General features: G+C 45.0%; 1 protein-coding gene across 1 annotated transcript in view; it reads left to right on the top strand.

Moving 5' to 3' along the window:
* MELTF (melanotransferrin) overlaps positions 1-13,111 on the top strand; it is a 75,525-nt gene that overhangs the window by 55,402 nt on the left and 7,012 nt on the right. The window lies entirely within an intron of this gene.

Here is a 13,111-nt window from a genome sequence, read left to right as displayed (position 1 = left end):
CAAGGGAGACTACACCAAATATGAGCCCCAGGAGGATACAGGATGGGTTGAAGAGAATTGTAAGGGAAAATAGGAATGGAAAGAACTTGCAGCCAGAGGGAACAGGGGAGAGACTGGAGAATAGCACCGTCACCAGGAAAAGGCAGGTCTATGTGATCGGGGACTCTTTATTGAGAAGAATAGACAGGCCTGTAACTAGAGCTGATCCTGAGAATAGAAGGGTGTGCTGTCTTCTGGGTGCTAAGATACAGGATGTAGACCTGAGGTTGAAAAGGATCCTCAAGGGAGCGGGAAAGAATCCCCTAATTATCCTTCATGTGGGAACAAATGATACCGCCAGATTCTCGCTGGAAAGTATCAAGGGAGACTATGCTAGGCTGGGGAAGACGCTTAAGGAAATTGAGGCTCAGGTGATCTTTAGCGGGATCCTTCCTGTTCCTAGAGAAGGGCAACAGAGGTCTGACAAGATTATGATTGTCAACAGATGGCTTAGGCAGTGGTGCTATAAGGAGGGCTTTGGGATGTATGGCCACTGGGAGACATTCACGGACAGAGGTCAGTTCTCTCGGGATGGACTTCATCTGAGTAGGGAAGGAAATAGACTTCTAGGATCGAGGCTGGCACAACTGATAAAGAGAGCTTTAAACTAGGAATTGGGGGGAGATGGATGGGAGATGTCCAGAAAATCTCCACGCCAGATTTTAGCATTGAGAGGGAAGAAGATGAAGTAAGAAAAGATACAGCCATGGGTAGGAGAATGTATATAAGGAGCGAGGGCGGTGTGGATACTAGTCTAATAGGTTATACTGGCTGTAGAATGACTGTGCCTAATAGGGTACAAAATGTGAGCGAGGCCAAACAGCAAAAATTAAGATGTTTGTACTCCAATGCGAGGAGTCTAGGTAACAAAATGGAGGAACTAGAGCTACTGGTGCAAGAAGTGAAACCAGATATTATAGGGATAACAGAAACATGGTGGAATAGTAGTCATGACTGGACTACAGGTATTGAAGGGTATGTGCTGTTTAGGAAAGACAGAAACAAAGGTAAAGGGGGTGGAGTAGCATTGTATATCAACGATGAGTTAGAATGTAAAGAAATAAGAAGCGATGCAATGGATAAGACAGAGTCCGTCTGGGCAAAAATTACATTGGGGAAGAAAACTAGTAAAGCCTCTCCTACGATAGTGCTTGGGGTGTGCTATAGACCTCCGGGATCTAATTTGGATATAGATAGAGCCCTTTTTAATGTCTTTAATAAAGTAAATACTAATGGAAACTGCGTGATCATGGGAGACTTTAACTTCCCAGATATAGACTGGAGGACCAGTGCTAGTAATAATAATAGGGCTCAGATTTTCCTAGATGCGATAGCTGATGGATTCCTTCATCAAGTAGTTGCTGAACCGACTAGAGGGGATGCCATTTTAGATTTAATTTTGGTGAGTAGCGAGGACCTCATAGAAGAAATGGTTGTAGGGGACAATCTTGGCTCAAGTGATCATGAGCTAATTCAGTTCAAACTAAATGGAAGGATTAACAAAAATAAATCTGCAACTAGGGTTTTTGATTTCAAAAGGGCTGACTTTCAAAAATTAAGGCAATTAGTTAGGGAAGTGGATTGGACTGAAGAACTTATGGATCTAAAGGCAGTTGAGGCCTGGGATTACTTTAAATCAAAACTGCAGAAGCTATCGGAAGCCTGTATCCCAAGAAAGGGGAAAAAAATCATAGGAAGGAGTTGTAGACCAAGCTGGATGAGCAAGCATCTTAGAGAGGTGATTATGAAGAAGCAGAAAGCATACAGGGAGTGGAAGATGGGAGGGATCAGCAAGGAAAGCTACCTAATTGAGGTCAGAACATGTAGGGATAAAGTGAGAGAGGCTAAAAGTCGAGTAGAGTTGGACCTTGCAAAGGGAATTAAAACCAATAGTAAAAGGTTCTATAGCCATATAAATAAGAAGAAAACTAAGAAGGAAGAAGTGGGGCCGCTTAACACTGAGGATGGAGCGGAGATTAAAGATAATCTAGGCATGGCCCAATATCTAAACAAATACTTTGCCTCAGTCTTTAATAAGGCTAAAGAGGATCTTGGGGATAATGGTAACATGACAAATGGGAAGGAGGATATAGAGGTAGATATTACCATATCAGAGGTAGAAGCGAAACTGAAACAGCTTAATGGGACTAAATCGGGGGGCCCAGATAATCTTCATCCAAGAATATTAAAGGAATTGGCACCTGAAATTGCAAGCCCATTAGCAAGAATTTTTAATGAATCTGTAAACTCAGGAATAGTACCGAATGATTGGAGAATTGCTAATATAGTTCCTATTTTAAGAAAGGAAAAAAAAGTGATCCGGGTAACTACAGGCCAGTTAGTTTGACATCTGTAGTATGCAAGGTCCTGGAAAAAATTTTGAAGGAGAAATTAGTTAAGGACATTGAAGTCAATGGTAAATGGGACAAAATACAACATGGTTTTACAAAAGGTAGATCGTGCCAAAGCAACCTAATCTCCTTTTTTGAAAAAGTAACAGATTTTTTAGATAAAGGAAATGCAGTGGATCTAATTTACCTAGATTTCAGTAAGGCATTTGATACCGTGCCACATGGGGAATTATTAGTTAAATTGGAGAAGATGGGGATCAATATGAACATCAGAAGGTGGATAAGGAATTGGTTAAAGGGGAGACTGCAACGGGTCCTACTGAAAGGCGAACTGTCAGGTTGGAGGGAGGTTACCAGTGGAGTTCCTCAGGGATCGGTTTTGGGACCAATCTTATTTAATCTTTTTATTACTGACCTTGGCACAAAAAGTGGGAGTGTGCTTAAAGTTTGCAGATGACACAAAGCTGGGAGGTATTGCCAATTCGGAGAAAGATCAGGATATTATACAGGAGGATCTGGATGACCTTGTAAACTGGAGTAATAGTAATAGGATGAAATTTAATAGTGAGAAGTGTAAGGTTATGCATTTAGGGATTAATAACAAGAATTTTAGTTATAAGTTGGGGACGCATCAATTAGAAGTAACGGAAGAGGAGAAGGACCTTGGAGTATTGGTTGATCATAGGATGACTATGAGCTGCCAATGTGATATGGCTGTGAAAAAAGCTAATGCGGTTTTGGGATGCATCAGGAGAGGCATTTCCAGTAGGGATAAGGAGGTTTTAGTACCGTTATACAAGGCACTGGTGAGACCTCACCTAGAATACTGTGTGCAGTTCTGGTCTCCCATGTTTAAAAAGGATGAATTCAAACTGGAGCAGGTACAGAGAAGGGCTACTAGGATGATCCGAGGAATGGAAAACTTGTCTTATGAAAGGAGACTTAAGGAGCTTGGCTTGTTTAGCCTAACTAAAAGAAGGTTGAGGGGAGATATGATTGCTCTCTATAAATATATCAGAGGGATAAATATAGGAGAGGGAGAGGAATTATTTAAGCTCAGCACCAATGTGGACACAAGAACAAATGGGTATAAACTGGCCACCAGGAAGTTTAGACTTGAAATCAGACAAAGGTTTTTAACCATCAGAGGAGTGAAGTTTTGGAATAACCTTCCAAGGGAAGCAGTGGGGGCAAAAGATCTATCTGGTTTTAAGATTCTACTCGATAAGTTTATGGAGGAGATGGTATGATGGGATAATGGGATTTTGGTAAGTAATTGATCTTTAAATATTCAGGGTAAATAGGCCAAATCCCCTGAGATGGGATATTAGATGGATGGGATCTGATTTACTATAGAAAACTCTTTCCTGGGTATCTGGCTGGTGAATCTTGCCCATGTGCTCAGGGTTTGGCTGATTGCCATGTTTGGGGTCGGGAGGGAGTTTTCCTCCAGGGCAGATTGGAGAGGCCCTGGAGGTTTTTTTTGCCTTCCTCTGTAGCATGGGGCATGGTTGACTGGAGGGAGGCTTCTCTGCTCCTTGAAGTTTTGAACCATGATTTGAGGACTTCAATAGCTCAGACATGGGTGAGGTTTTTCATAGGAGTGGTGGGTGACATTCTGTGGCCTGCGCTGTGCAGGAGGTCGGACTAGATGATCAGAGTGGTCCCTTCTGACCTTAGTATCTATGAATCTATATACACATTTTCTAGCAATAGTACAGTATACACAGCCCCCAGTGCTTAATACTCTCTAACCCAATTAAAAGCCCAAGAAGACTGACCCAGAGTACTTTGTCCATCCCGGGTACCAACTGGCGCTTTGCTGAAGTCACAGATGCTGGGCTGCATTGGGAGCTTGAGGTGCTGAATGCTGCTGCCCCTTGCCTAACTCTCCACAGTTGCTCTCAGCTGTCCCCTCCTTTGATGTCTTTCTCCCACCACAAAATGAAACAGCTTGCTACTGCAGCAGCACTTTCCCAATCCTGTCTCTGTGCCAGCTTGATTGACCTAGAGCAACCAGGTGTTCTACAACTAATTCCCTCTCTCTGTTCTGCAGTGACATTCCTCCCCTTCAATGGAGGATCACTGATCAGGTGGTCAGTAGCCAATCTCCAGCTGCTATACCACCCCCACAATGGGAGGCAGGCCAACAGCAAAAAGCCAGGGTGTGGTATGTGCCCGACCCCTAACCTATCAGGACTTTTTTAGGGCGGGAAGGCTGTACACAGCTTACAATGCCTTTCTTCATGCTGTTCCTCTTCAAAGAGGTTTGAAGACTTGGCTCTCATTTCAGGCAGATTACGTGGACAAATGGATGTAAACTGGCTATCAACAAGTCTGATTTGATCTGAGTTACTACAGAAAGAAAAGGAGTACTTGTGGCACCTTAGAGACTAACAAATTTATTAGAGCATAAGCTTTCGTGAGCTACAGCTCACTTCATCGGATGCCACCAAATGCATCCGATGAAGTGAGCTGTAGCTCACGAAAGCTTATGCTCTAATAAATTTGTTAGTCTCTAAGGTGCCACAAGTACTCCTTTTCTTTTTGCGAATACAGACTAACACGGCTGCTACTCTGAAACCAGTTACTACAGAGAATTCTTTCCTGGGTATCTGGCTGGTGAATCTTGCCCATATGCTCAAGGTTCAGCTGATTGCCATATTTGGGGTCAGGAAGGAATTTTCCTCCAGGGCAGATTGGAAGAGGCTCTGGAGGTTTTTCGCCTTCCTCTGTAGCATGGGACATGGCTCACTTGCTGGAGGATTCTCTGCTCCCTGAAGTCTTTAAACCAGGATTTGTGGACTTCAATAGCTCAGACAGAGGTGAGAGGTTTATCACAGGAGTGGGTGGGTGAGATTCTGTGGCCTGCATTGTGCAGGAGGTCAGATTAGATGATCATAATGGTCCCTTCTGACCTTAATATCTATGAATATAGGTTTGCAATTAGCTTTTTGCCCCCACTGTTCCATTTGGAAGGCTGTTCCAGAATTTCACTCCTCGGATGGTTAGAAACCTTCACCTAACTGGCTTCAAGATAGAGCTTGATAAGTGTATGGAGGGGATAGTATGATGAGACTGGATACAATGGTATATAGCCGATCTGGGACTGATAGTAGCAAATGACCTCAGTAGTCAGTGATGGGATACTAGATAGAAAGGGCTCTGAGTTACTACAGAGAATTATTTCCTGGTGTGTGGCTTTTGGGTGTTGCTCAAATGCTCAGGGTCCAACTGATCATCATATTTGGGGTTGGGAAGGAATTTTCTCCTGGGTCAGATTGGCAAAGACACTGAGGCTTTTCACCTTACTCTGAAGCATGGGGGGAGGTCACTTGCAGGTTTAAACTAATGTAAATGGCGGATTCTCTGTAACTTGAAGTCTTTAATTCATGATGACAGCACTTCAATAACTCAGCCAGAGGTTATTGGTCTATTACAGGAATGAGTGGGTGAGGTTCTGTAGCCTGGGTTGTGCAGGTCAGACTAGATGATCATGATGGTTTCTTCTGGCCTTAAAGTCTGAGTCTATGAGTAGCTGCCTTAAAACAGGATTTATTACCAATTAAGAGAATTAAAATAAATGGTTTGCATAACATACCTCATTTGGATACTCAATCTGAGCCAGAGAGGTTTTTTTCCCTTAGCTTAGCTAGACAAGAAAGAATGCTCTTACATGTTTAAAGAGCAACTCCCTTCTCTGACCTCTGCTGTTCAATGTATCAGTCTCATGCTCCTGTGTCCAAAGAGATAGCTGTTTCCCATTTCTTCACCCTAGATCCCTTATCAACCTCTCCCGCCCCACCCCTGCTCTAGCCCTATTTTCCCAAAACACTTTCCTGAAGATAAATACACATACAGTAGGGTTGGCAAGCACTTGCTTTTCTACCTTCCAGGAGATAATAGCTGCCTTTCAAATGCCTAACTATTGAACTCAAGCACAGCCTTTTACAAATAATTTTCTCTGGCTGCATCCAGTTTATTCAGACTTCTTTTTTTTTAACCACCTAAGCAATTTTCCCTTGCCATGGAATGTATATTAGTGGCAAACTCCAGACCGTCTGTCACACTTCATAGCTTCAGATAATAATTTAGCAATCATCAAACTGATAACCAACAAATGCCATTGTGGCTGAGCTGTGCCATTTGTTCTAAGATAATGTACCATTATGAAGGAGTCTCAAGTCTAGAGATGGATTAAGGTCTACTGGGACCTTGGGCCAGAGCAAGTGGAGGTGGGGGGCCCTGGCCCTAGAATTGTGGCCCCATCCCACCCCTTCCACCTATGGCCCTACCCGTGGCCTTACCCTATTCCTCCCCTTCCACTGTGGCCCCGCCCCCATTCCACCCACAGTCCTGCTCCATCTGCTTGTGGCCCCACCCCATTCTGCCCCCTCTGCCTGAGGCGCCCATGAGCCGAACCCAATGTGCCCCTGCCCTGCCGCTCTCTCCTTTCCAGTGCACACCATCCCCCGCTGTGGCCCCAAGACCTGGGAAGCTCTGTCCCCCCGACAGCTCCTCCTGCCCCAGGGCTGAGATGAAGGGAGATTTTTCTGGGGGCCCCAAATTGGCACTGGTGCACACACTGCTGTAATGCTATGTCCAGTTCTGGTGTCAAGAAGGATGTTGATAAATTGGAAAGGTTTCACAGAACATGGGTTTACCAAAGATACATCACGTCAGGCTAACCTGATTTTCTTTACTGAGAAAATAACTCACGTTTTAGATAAGGGGAATGCAGTAGATCTAATATACTTGGACTTCAGTGAAATATTAGAGACTTTACTGCATGGAAAATTATTAGTTAAATTAAAGAAGCTGGGGATTAGTAGAAGAATTGTAAGGTGGATAAAGAACTGGCTAAAGGGAAGAAGGGGAGACATGGAAAAATTCATATCCCAAGAGATGATGCATATCGAGCCAAAGGCTCCAGGTGTAATAAATGCACAACATATGGACATTTTGTGACTTTTTGTCTCACCAAAGAAGTTAGGGAGTTGACTCATATTACAGACAATCAAGAGTCACTGTTTCTGAGATCTATCATGTGTGATGACACAGAACCTGCTTGGAGAGTGAAACTTGCCTATTCATGGAAAGACTATTGACTTTAAAAGTGATTCAGGAGCAGACCTCACAGTCAACTCAGACAGGACCTTCAACCCCTTTCAGAGCTGAAGTCACCTGACACAGCTCTGACTAGCCCTGAAGGTATTCTGAACTGCATGGGCCAGTTCACTATGGAAATAACTTACAAAGACAAAAGCTGTGCGTTCACAGCACAAATGATCAAAGACCAAAATCTTGCTTAGACGCAGCATGGCAGCCATGATGGGCCTAGTGAGAAATGTGGAAGAATTCGATGGAGTATTTCAGGATATTGGACTTTGGAAAGGAGATCCAGTACAAATAAACTTGAGAAAATACTGAACGATACAATGTACAAACACCTCTAAGAAACAGACCTTGGAAGATAGTAGCTGAAGATTTATGCAAATTCAAAGGACATCATTACCTCATCTTTGTGGACTATTTTTCCAAATATATAGAAATAATGTACTTGAAAGACATAACGTGACAGTGTTATAGAGAAACTGAAGTGCATTTTGTTCATTTAGGTACTCCATAATAACTAGTGACAGACAACAGACCACAATTCACTGCAATGGAATTTAAATCTTTCTGAACCAAATATGATTTTGATCATATTACTAGCAGCCTACATTACCTACAAGTGTGTGGAGAGGCTGAGAGAGCTGTACAGACAGCCAAGAAAATCCTACAGCAGGAAGATCCATTCCTTGCTCTTGTGAGTTACAGATCAATACCAATAGCAGCTACTGGATATAGTTATTGATAAAATATATAGTCAGTTGCTTGACTGCACTTTGTTTCATCATGAAATAGTCTCAGGAGATCAAATAACCAATGTCAGTCAAATTTATTGGTGTGAGCTTATAATAACATAGTACAGGAAAAAGGCTCTGTACAATACCAGTCTCCAGGAAACCATCTTATGTTGCGTTGTTACATTCACCTTATGCAAAAGGTGTGCTCCCAAAGTTACATATTTCAGCTGATTGTATTTGTAGGATAATTTTATAAATTACATATTTATTTAGATGTCACTAAAATTCAACTAATCAATTTGTTCTAATTCCTTAACATGTCCTGTTCCTTTCCTTATTTTTGTTTTGGCTACTAGCACTCCAGGTACTGGTCCATGAAGGTATCTTCTAGGTTTGTACCACGGTAGAACAACCATTATGTCTTGTCCTCTTCCTTTGGGATATTCCAGTACTGGCCTGAGAGACTAACTCCCTACCTTTTGCTATAGTAAAATACCTCATATGTCCTGATCCTGACAGCTTTCCTATCTACTTACGCCAAAGCTTATTTCAGCTAATGCAAGGTGTTATGGGCTATTTAGCATGAAAGTGAACAGGATCATAGTAAAGGTATAGGCCAATTTAGGCTATAAAACTGCTATAATATTTGTGCTTAAAGCTGTTTGTGCTTAACACATACAGGATCTGGATAATACATATTAATATGAGATAGATCAGGGGCTGGTAACCTATGGCATGCATGCCAAACACGGCACAAAAGCCGATTTTTCATAGAATCATAGAATCATAGAATATCAGAGTTGGAAGGGACCCCAGAAGGTCATCTAGTCCAACCCCCTGCTCAAAGCAGGACCAAGTCCCAGTTAAATCATCCTAGCCAGGGCTTGGTCAAGCCTGACCTTAAAAACCTCTAAGGTAGGAGATTCTACCACCTCCCTAGGTAACGCATTCCAGTGTTTCACCACCCTCTTAGTGAAAAAGTTTTTCCTAATATCCAATCTAAACCTCCCCCATTGCAACTTGAGACCATTACTCCTCGTTCTGTCATCTGCTACCATTGAGAACAGTCTAGAGCCATCCTCTTTGAAACCCCCTTTCAGGTAGTTGAAAGCAGCTATCAAATCCCCCCTCATTCTTCTCTTCTGCAGACTGCCGGGTCCCAGCTGCCGCCCCACTCAGCCCTCTGCCAAACCCAGGCTGGGACCCCAGCAGGCAGCAACATGCCATTAAAAATCCTGCCTGCCCCGGCCCACTCTTCTCCACCCCCCCCCCCCGCGGGGGCAGGGTGAAGAAGCTTAGTCCTGCTGGCTACTGCTGCAGGGCAGGCAAGGTCCCCCCTCCTCCGCCTCTTCCTTCAGCATGCTGGGTTCTTGCCCCTCCTCCTCTCCCTCCCTGCCGCCCATCAGCTGATGGCCCTTGAGTGGGACGGGGAGAATCTGAGCTGCAGTGCACTCGCTGCTTCGGAGAAGAGGTGGGGACAGGGCCTTGCGGAAGGGGGGTGGAATCAGGGCATATCCCCTCCAGCCCCCTGTCATGAGCCGCTCTGGGCAGGGGGCTGGGAGCACCCCCATGACCCTAGCCCACACCCACAGCCCTCTGCCCTGACCCCTGCAGCCCCCTCACACACTCCCAGCCACCTGCACCTCCCTAACACACACCCAGCCCTCTGCCCTGACCCCTGCACTCCCCACAACCCCAGCCCTGACTCCAGCCCCCCACACACATACCCCGCCCCCCCACACCCCATGCCGACTCCTGCACCCCCTCACATGTCCCCAGCCCTCTGCCCTGACTCCTACACCCCCCATGCCCTGACTCTTGCACCCCCACATTCCCACCCCCACCCTGAGCACCAAATGGGAGCTCCTGCACACACACACCCACATTCCCACCTGCACCCCTTGCACCAAATGGGAGCTGCCCAGGTAAGCACTCCACACCCAAACCTCCTGTCCCAACCCTGAGCCCCCTCCCTGACTCTAGCTCTTGGCCAGGCCCTACACCCCAAGCCCCAGCCTACTCCTTCACCCCCAGCCCTGTGCTCAGTGCACTCCCACCCTCAGCTCAGTGAAGAGAGAGAGAGGAAGAGAATGGGCTAGAACCAGGGAGAAGGTAGGTACCCACTGTATGTGGGCAGAGCTGGGATCCCAGACTGGCAGCGGGCCACTCAGCCCGCTGCCGGTCTGCGGTTCTGGCTGACAGCCCCTTGCCAGCCAGGGTCCCAGCCGCAGGCCCCACTCAGCCTGCTGCCGGCCTAAGTGAATGGAACCCCAGACTGCCAGTGGGCTGGCGGCCTAAGATCATCATTTTAATTTAATTTTAAATGAAGCTTCTTAAACATTTTGAAAACCTTGTTTACTTTACATATGACAATAGTTTAGTTATACAATATATAGACTTATAGAGAGAGACCTTCTAAAAAATGTTAAAATGTATTACTGGCACGCAAAACCTTAAATTAAAGTGAATGAATGAAGAGTCGGCACACCACTTCTGAAAGGTTGCCGACCCCTGAGATAGACAGATATAAATATTGATTGTTATATACAGATATAGATATGCTAACCAGCATATATTGGTCAATATAGACCAGCACAGCTCCTGAGGGCAAGACAGCTCAGAAGTACAGTTCCAACTTTGCAAAAGAATCTATCTCCAAGTGGACAGATATGAAGAAAGTAGCCATACTGGATGAAAGGCAAAAAGAGCTTACGAACGCTTTTACAACAGATGACACTCAATTAGAAAATTGTAGTGTCTAGAACCTGGTGACTCCATTTGTATCAAATTGGATGAAGAAAAAGGTTGGACAATTCCAGCTGCATGGGCGGCATGTATAAGAGGCTGGGAGAGTTAGCCTCCCCAAAAAAAGGCTGGCCATGCAGGGGGTCAAGAAATGCCAGCTGTAGAACAGGTCACCTCCCTTTGGAGGCATGCTGGCCCACTGCCTTTGGAGCACTGCCACCGGAAGAGCCCTAGAAGTAGGTGGGGCACCGGGGCCTGGACCTTGTCCCTGCCTGTGCTCCACCCCGGTCCTCCCCGAGACCCTGCTGCTGCTCAGCCTCTTCCCCCTGAAGCCCCGCCCCCACCCTGCCTCTTCCCCCTGAAAGCCTCTCCTTTGCTCTGCCTCTTCCTTCCACCACTCTGCCTCTTCCCCCGAGACTCCCCCACCTGCCACTTGCTCCTCTCCACCCCTTCCCCCCTGTTGCTCATTGTTAAGGCAGGAAAAAGGTGGGAGCGCTTAGCCTTCCCACTTTTAAAAGTGATGGGCTATGCCCTTCCACTTTTTTCCTGCCTTAAGGGTGAGTGATGGGGGGAGAGGGGATGCAGAGGAGCGAACGGTGGGTGGGAGAGCCTTGGGGGAAGAGGTTGAGTGGGGGGGTGGGAAGAGGTGGAGCAAGGACAGGGCCTCAGGGGAAGAGGCAGGTTGGAAAGAGGTGGCTTGGGGGCAGGCCTCAGGGGAACAGGCCGGGCAGGGCCTCGGGGCCTGCTGTCGCTCACATAAACCTCCCCAAATGAAAGAGTCACACACCACCTATGTCCAGCTGTCATAAAGGAAAAGAATTCAGCACCTAGGCCATATGTGATTGAGACCAACATGGGAAAATTTAATAGAAACTATCAACATCTACAGTTTGCTCTTCAGAAAATACAGTCAACAGAGCAAACTCTACAGATGGGGGATGCAGAGCAAGACGACGATGACTCAAGACTTTCAAACCACGGACAACTAGATGACCAAGTTGTTATGTGTTTGAGTTGTGTAGTTAGAAAACCAGTATGATTTAGAGACATGTTACAGACTGAACTTCAAAGACAATATGATAGTGTAAATTTTATACATGGTAAGAACATAGAAGTTAAAGCAGGAGATGAAACGGATTGCTAAACTGTATTCTTCTGTTCAACCAGTAGGTGGTGCTATGTATAACATTTTATTTAAGTGATCCTCAGTCATACTTGGCAGAACATTAAGGGATCTTATAGTGAACACATCTGGTGTGTATCCGTCTAAGGAGGAAGCGCTTGTCTCAGTCCATAACTTATACAGCAGCCTCACCTGCTAATAGCAGCCCTGCAACCTACCATGTACAAGAAGCACATAAGTAGTGAGGTCAGTAAGGTTTCAGAGGGGTAGCTGTGTTAATCTGTCTCAGCAAAAACAATGAAGACTTGTTGTGGCACCTTAGAGACTAACAAATGTATTTGGGCATAAACTTTGATGGGCTAAAACCCACTTCATCAGGTGCATGGAGTAGAAAATACAGTAACAGGTATCAGAGTAGCAGCCATGTTAGTCTGTATTCGCAAAAAGAAAAGGAGTACTTGTGGCACTTTAGAGACTAACAAATTTATTTGAACATAAGCTTTCGTGAGCTACAGCTCACTTCATTGGATGCATTCAGTGGAAAATACAGTGGGGAGATTTATATACATAGAGAACATGAAACAATGGGTGTTACCATACACACTGTAACAAGAGTGATCACTTAAGGTGAGCTATTACCAGCAGGAGAGTGGGGTGGGGGGGGGAACCTTTTGTAGTGATAATCAAGGTGGGCCATTTCCAATAGTTGACAAGAATGTCTGAGGATCAGTGGGGGGTGGAGGGGGGGAATAGACATGGTGAAATAATTTTACTTTGTGTAATGACCCATCCACTCCCAGTCTCTATTCAAGCCTAAGTTAATTGTATTTTGTTTGCAAATTAAGTTTGCAAATTAATTCCAATTAAGCAGTCTCTCGTTAGTCTGTTTTTGAAGTTTTTTTGTTGAAGAATTGCAACTTTTAGGTCTGTAATCGAGTGACCAAAGAGATTGAAGTGTTCTCCAATTGGTTTTTGAATCTTATAATTCTTGACGTCTCATTTGT

The sequence above is a fragment of the Dermochelys coriacea genome, chromosome 9, assembly GCF_009764565.3.
Source record: "Dermochelys coriacea isolate rDerCor1 chromosome 9, rDerCor1.pri.v4, whole genome shotgun sequence".
In the NCBI taxonomy this organism is placed as follows: Eukaryota; Metazoa; Chordata; order Testudines; family Dermochelyidae; genus Dermochelys; species Dermochelys coriacea.
Note: the sequence above shows the minus strand (reverse complement) of the source record. Positions and strands in the feature narration are given on the sequence as shown.